Genomic DNA, 6406 nt, shown 5'->3' on the forward strand with positions numbered 1-6406 from the left:
TTCATCTGCAACACTCCTCAGTAATCCTGTAGCTACAAATGTACTCTTGAAGGTATTTTCGAGGTTACAAGTTTAGACCGTTCAGGGGGTTGTTTACATTTCTTGCAGTTAGCACTAGATTCATGTATATTAACTTGGTTCTGACCGTTGATGCTGATTGGCCACTGCTTCCCCTTCTTCGGAAATACAGCTACATCTGCAGCCAAACTATCAACTCCCAGGCTGAAAGCTTGGGGATGCAGCAGTGCTGTGCTCTTGAAGGTTGTTGAAGGTTACTGGAACAAAAAGTACAGGGTTTCATTTGCATTTCCTACTGTACCTGCAAATTGTGCATTAATTATCAATTTCATGCATATTAACTTAGCCACACTTCTTCATAATGACTGGTTACTTTATTCTATTCCCATTCCACATGGACTTGAACCCATGATCTCGTGCATAAAAGCCTCACCACTGAGCTACGCTTGTCATGCTGGATCATCCATCCAATGTTTGTCATGACTGCTGTATTCAGTACAGGTTAAACAGTTTGGTACATCCAGGCTTGAGCTTTATACAAACCATTCATATTAAGTCGTGTAACACGACTGGTCTTGTAGTGATTTATTCTGTTTATTTTGATCATAAAGTGGACTCTTCAAACAGTCAGGCTCTGAGGATCTTTGTAAATTCACTGCACATGTAATTTTATGGGCAAATTCAACTAGTAGATGTGTGGGTCTCAGGCACTGGGCAGCGAACTTACCTTCTGAAGGTTCCATGTTCATGTCCACAAGGAATGCGACTGCAGCTTTTTATGCGCCGAAATGAAAGCATTTTTACTTACCTTCATACACACAACTAACCTGTATTCTTTCAACATGCTACCGAATTTTAATGTTTTGGTGTTCTCAAATATTCAAGATAGGTTTTAAAAAAGGACAAGAATTTCCAGAATTCACTCCCAATCATTTTTTAATGTTATTCATCCAACACATTAAAATTATTGAATATTTTAAAATTATTTGTTAACTGTATTTACAATGTGACTCTTCTGGCAGAAGTTGTTTTGTATGTTCTCATATACTTCATTTTATTTGCACCCTGTACATATTTTGAGTGCAGTGCCGCACTAAGCACAGGGACAACTTTGTTTTTATTTCTTTATTTGTTTTATTAAAGCCATCAGCACTCATCTGGGGTCATTCAATTCCAGTGATTCCTGACAGCCTGCTGTAAAGCAGAATTATGTATTGGCGAGGATGAAGGCTGAACTAGTTGGCTGCACTGTCATACATGCATACAGTCTCAGGTGACCTCAAATTCTGTTCAGGACATTAATGTTCTGGCCATATTGATCTGCATTTTCCTGTGACAACGCAAGACGGATCAATCTCTCCTGCATTAGAGGAGTCGACTGATCTGTATGAATCTATCAAATAAAACCCTTGACAATGTGCGTAAAAGTCTTATTTCCCTTTACATGTGTCATCTGTATCTGCACAGACATCATTAGGGTGTACAGGTAACAGGTTTTCCTAAAACATGAAGCAAAGACATAATCAGCTCTGAAGGGTATTTACAGTATTAAAATAAATTACAAATATCCCACCCAGAAGGATCCAAATAGCCTCACATATATCAGAATGTTTGTATTTGCTTCAGTGTATATAATTTTTGGATACAATGAATGTAAAATATCTTGCAAAAGTATAAGTCCTAAACTGTCAAAACATTCTATGGATTACGTTACAATTCAACGAACTGATTCATATTGCTTTCACTATGCTGCAACACATCTGTCTTTACCATAGCCAAGTTATGGCAGTCACACTGCCACAAACTTGTATCACAGAATTCTACATCAATATGATGCCTAACTGTTCACTATGGCTTGTCAGATTATTGAGGAATTAGCTGCCAAGAAATTTCTAACTGTACCAATTAGAAAAATGCCTTAACGTCTCCCCACCAACCCCAAAGCTGCAGCAGTTCCTATCCAATTTATACTTACAACTACCTCTGCAATCAGACAGAAACTTACGTATCTTACACAGACATTCTGAGTACCATGTTTGATTTGATGTTTTCATGGCAATGTCTATAAGGAGTTCAGGGCTCTGCATTGTAGCAACGTGTAGTTTGGAGATGGAACAATGTTTAGGAATATGTCACCTCAAAAACTTGGGGCTCTCTCCGAACTACACGTTGCTACAACTCAGAATGCTGTACTCTTCATTCCAAGTACCAGCTGTAGCCTCCTCACTGTCACCGTGCAATTCAGAAGCATCGACAAACACAGAACACGGAACTCTGTTCTCAGTTCCTGCACCTAACTCCCATGTCAAATCAAAACCAACTGTTACCTGCTCATGACTGTGTATTCCCTGTATGTGCAAGTACAATGTATACTCTCTAAGCGAACAAGTCTTCGGCTAAGATCTGCAATATGAATATGGCTGTAACCACAAAGATTTCAGTCTTCTGGGGTGTGACACCATGTAGTCTGGTGGAATGTTACCAACGTTTCTGAGGAATGTGAGACCTCCATCTTCAGGGTCTTATCACTTTACATGTTCTTCCAAAGTGGTGGTAACATTCTACCAGTCTACATGGCCTCACATCTAAGAAGACAACAGTTTTTCAAGTTACCACGTGTTTAGAAAAGGCCACTGTCAATTAATCCAAATTGTCACATGCTGATACTGTATGCAGATATGAGAGCCACAGTTTACAGGATGAGTTTTGGAAAGAGATATCATTGGCTGTACTTTATTCGATAGAAACTAGTAAAAGAGAGGTATAGTGCAAGCATACAGAGTCCATTTTTCATATACATAAAAACTTTACCAAATGTTTGTAACTTCTAACACTTCTCTAAACATACATGAAAGTAATTTAGGTCAACCGTAGTGGAAGCTGATATGCTTTAGACAGGTTTCATCATGGAACTCCCACATCACACTCCATCAAAATGCGTGTTGCCTGCGAGAACTGCAACATACAACAATGGGAATATAGACACAGTTTTGTCACAGAAAACGCTAAATTTTCTGAGCTATGAACATCAGCTTGGTCATGCTAGTATTAATGACCTGGGTGTTTTCTTTGATTCAAAGCTACAGTTTCACACACATGTTAATTACATATTTTCTGAATGCATAAAGCTTTTAGGCCTTATTCGCTCCATTACCTACAGACTTTCCTCCCTGGAGTGTCTGTATGTACTATACTTTACTTTAGTCAGGTCCAAGTTGGAATATGCCTCGGAAGTTTGGAACTCCACCAACTTGACTGATGCCAATAAGCTTGAGCACATCCAGCAGAAGTTTGCGTCCGTCTGTTTCTATCGCTTTTCCCTCATATTCCATATAATTATACAATACTGATGCTTAGAGAAATTAAGTCTACGTTCTTTACATAAATGGAGACATCACCTTCATGCACTTTCTTTTGTTCAGGTCTTTCATCTTAAATCCTGCACTTCTCTTTTGGAAAATGTTAGCCTTCGTGTTCCTCCCAGCAATCTTACAGACTTCTCATTGCTTGGTGTTTGTCCCTCTAATAAGCACTGTCCTTCTGCTCGATGTGCCTATGCTACCAACACGGTGAGTAAAGATCTCGATATATTTGCAAGCAGAACAGTTTCTGTCAATCACATTGAACCTAAGACTGTTAATAATATTTGATAATACTCCTAATATTACGTGTATGCATGTACGTAAAGTTTAAATTAAATTCGCTTAGTGGGGGGTGGAGTTCAACTGGGTCCACTCGGTAGAGTGGCCATTGATTGCCCTATTGTAGCCTGCCCTGGGTGATTAGGATGATGGAGAATTTTGTAGAATGAAGATTGGCAGGGAAACTGAAGTACTCGGAGAAAACCTGCCCCAGCGCCACTTTGTCCACCACAAACCCCACTTGACCAGATCCTGGCTCAAACCCGAGCCTCCATGGTGGGAAGCCAGCAACTAACCGCCTGAGCTATGGCACGGCCTGTGTATGTACATATACTGGTTTTGTTTTATTTTTCTCTCCTGTTACCTTTAATTTTTCTTGGAATTATTGTCAATTTATTGCCATTATATAAACTCTCAAATTTTGTATTTTGTTTTTTAATTATTTTTGTGTATTTCTATGTACTCTTGCCAACCTTCTAACTGGCCTCTGTGCTGTTAAGGTTGCATGTAAATAAACATGAATTGAATTATTATTATTATTATTTTTATTATTACTAGGATGTTGAGCTGCCACACAGATAAGTACAAATTAAATTGGTTATTGTTATTATTATTAACTTCTATGTGTGTATGTATGTGTATTGTCCTTTCACGTCACATAATAGCATAACCATTCAAAATGTACTTATTTTATTTTTCTCACCTGTTAATGCTAACTTTATAGTGTTTCTTGTAATTATTATTAATTTACTGCCCTTGTATAGTGTCATATTTTGTTCTTTAATTATTTCGGTGTATTTCTAGGTACTCTTGCTAACTTTGTAATTGGCCTCTGTGCTGTTAAGTTTGCACATAAATAAACATGAATTGAATTGAATTATTAATTACATTAATTGCATTAATGTGTCTTTGCTCCAGTGCTTACATTTAATTAGTTTTTGACTTCATGTTGTGTTTGTCCATATGCAATTACTTTTGTCTACACTGTGCAGTGTCTGTAATTGGCCTCTAACAGAAACGAGTACCACCAATCTTAGGGGAAGGGGGGTAAAGGGTGGCCATCACGTAAGGCTGACAACCTTCCTGCTATTTGTGAGCTGATTGCCTAGAGAAATTTTGGGAGCCTTGACATCTCACAACCCTAGAGGCCTCCATGGCTTCCTATAGGGATAGCTTTACCTCTAAAGTTCTTTCCTTTACAAGGAAAAACAGAACTACTATGGTTTTGTGATTATTTCCTTACAGTATCCACCAGATTTGAATATACAAACAAGTTTACACAGTATCAGATTTTAATCTTTCACAATGGTGAAAAATCTCATTCTGGTCTCCTAAGTTATGACACTGTGTTGCCTGGTAGATGGTTACCAGAGAACACACTGCCCCTAACTTCAACAGACCAGCAGAAAACTTTGGTAACAATGTCATAAGCCAGAAGACCATGAAGGAATTTCACATAAAAACTGATATCAGGCATAATGTTACATTGCGGAATCCTGTTGCACTGCTTAGATCTGACTTTGCATTTTACTTTGATGCCATCTGTGTGCAACGTCAGTTAACATTCTCTCACAGTTTTCTCTTTATCGTCACCACATGTTTCGGCCTAACCGACCATCTTCAGGTGTACAGGTTGTTGTGAACAAGGAACCTGCTGCTCACCATAATGCTGTTCTGTTTCTGTTATGTAGAGGCCTCGGATTGTGTCTGGTTAAGTGGGTTAACCATCTGTTTTTCGTTTAGGTGTCCTTGAGATGGGCATATTTGTTGTGCTGTGGTTGGCCATCAACACAACAAATTCCCGCCCCAGCAAGAACATTCAAGACAGCCACAGCCAAACAAAACCATGAAGCATACACCAGCAGCTCAAGGACACCTAAATAAAAAAAAAAACAGATGAGTAACCCACATAACCAGACACAATCCGAGGCCTCTACATAACAGAAACAAAACAGCATTACAGTGAGTAGTAGATTCTGCAATCACAACAACCTGTACACCTGAAGATGGCCGGTTGGGCCGAAACATGCAGTGTCAATAAAGAAAAGCAAGTGAATAGTACCCGATGTTGCACATCGATGGCATCAAGGCAAGACACAAAGTCGGATGATATCATGCATATGTGTTACCCTCTTGCAATGCAAACATAGTAAAGCAAGAGAGGCAGTTTGTTGGACAAATAAGTATCAGTCTGACATGGTCACACACATCAAACTGACATTTCTTCCTGTAATACTGTAATAGTATCTTCCTGTCATGCGTGGATCATAGGACAGCATAATGGACGTCAGACAAATGCTGTAACTTGCTCGTTATAACTGTAAAGCAACAACTCCTTCCTCTTATGGCAGACGAGTCACTTGAGGTCTCATGCTGGTGAGTCGCAGGCCTGAAACAATTACATGAATAGCTTTAAAAGACAGACTCTGATTTGCATGCGAATCTGTATGTACGATTTCAAACTTGATCCACTTTTAATTTCAACAAAATGTAAAACTTCTATGTGGCTTGCAATGACACAAAAAATTTATGGTTACATAACATTCATGCATGATAATACGTGGCACTCCCCCTCTCCTCCCACACACAAACATGTTTGCTGGTACTCTCAGGTTCAGTTTTTGCCTCAAGATTGAAAAATACAGAGCAATGGTAAATGTGTGAGACTTTTGACAAGCTTGTCAATACAGATTAAGTATTTGCTGGTATACATACTGGCCTAAAGAAAAGGTACTTATAATAACCAT

At 38.8% G+C, this 6406-nt stretch overlaps 1 long non-coding RNA gene across 6 annotated transcripts in view; it reads right to left on the reverse strand.

Annotated features, from left to right (window-relative positions):
- Positions 1-952: 952 nt before the first annotated feature.
- Positions 953-6406, reverse strand: part of LOC111866953 — a 13808-nt gene continuing 8354 nt past the window's right edge. For 5 of the 6 annotated variants that reach the window (XR_002843247.2, XR_002843249.2, XR_002843245.2 and 2 more), the window contains one exon: positions 5398-6048. This is a non-coding gene — a long non-coding RNA (uncharacterized LOC111866953). Of the gene's footprint in view, positions 2974-5321; positions 6049-6406 lie in introns of those variants that run through there. The other variant, XR_004513280.1, reaches the window with a different exon arrangement.

Source organism: Cryptotermes secundus, unplaced genomic scaffold (genome assembly GCF_002891405.2).
Source record: "Cryptotermes secundus unplaced genomic scaffold, Csec_1.0 scaffold899, whole genome shotgun sequence".
In the NCBI taxonomy this organism is placed as follows: Eukaryota; Metazoa; Arthropoda; class Insecta; order Blattodea; family Kalotermitidae; genus Cryptotermes; species Cryptotermes secundus.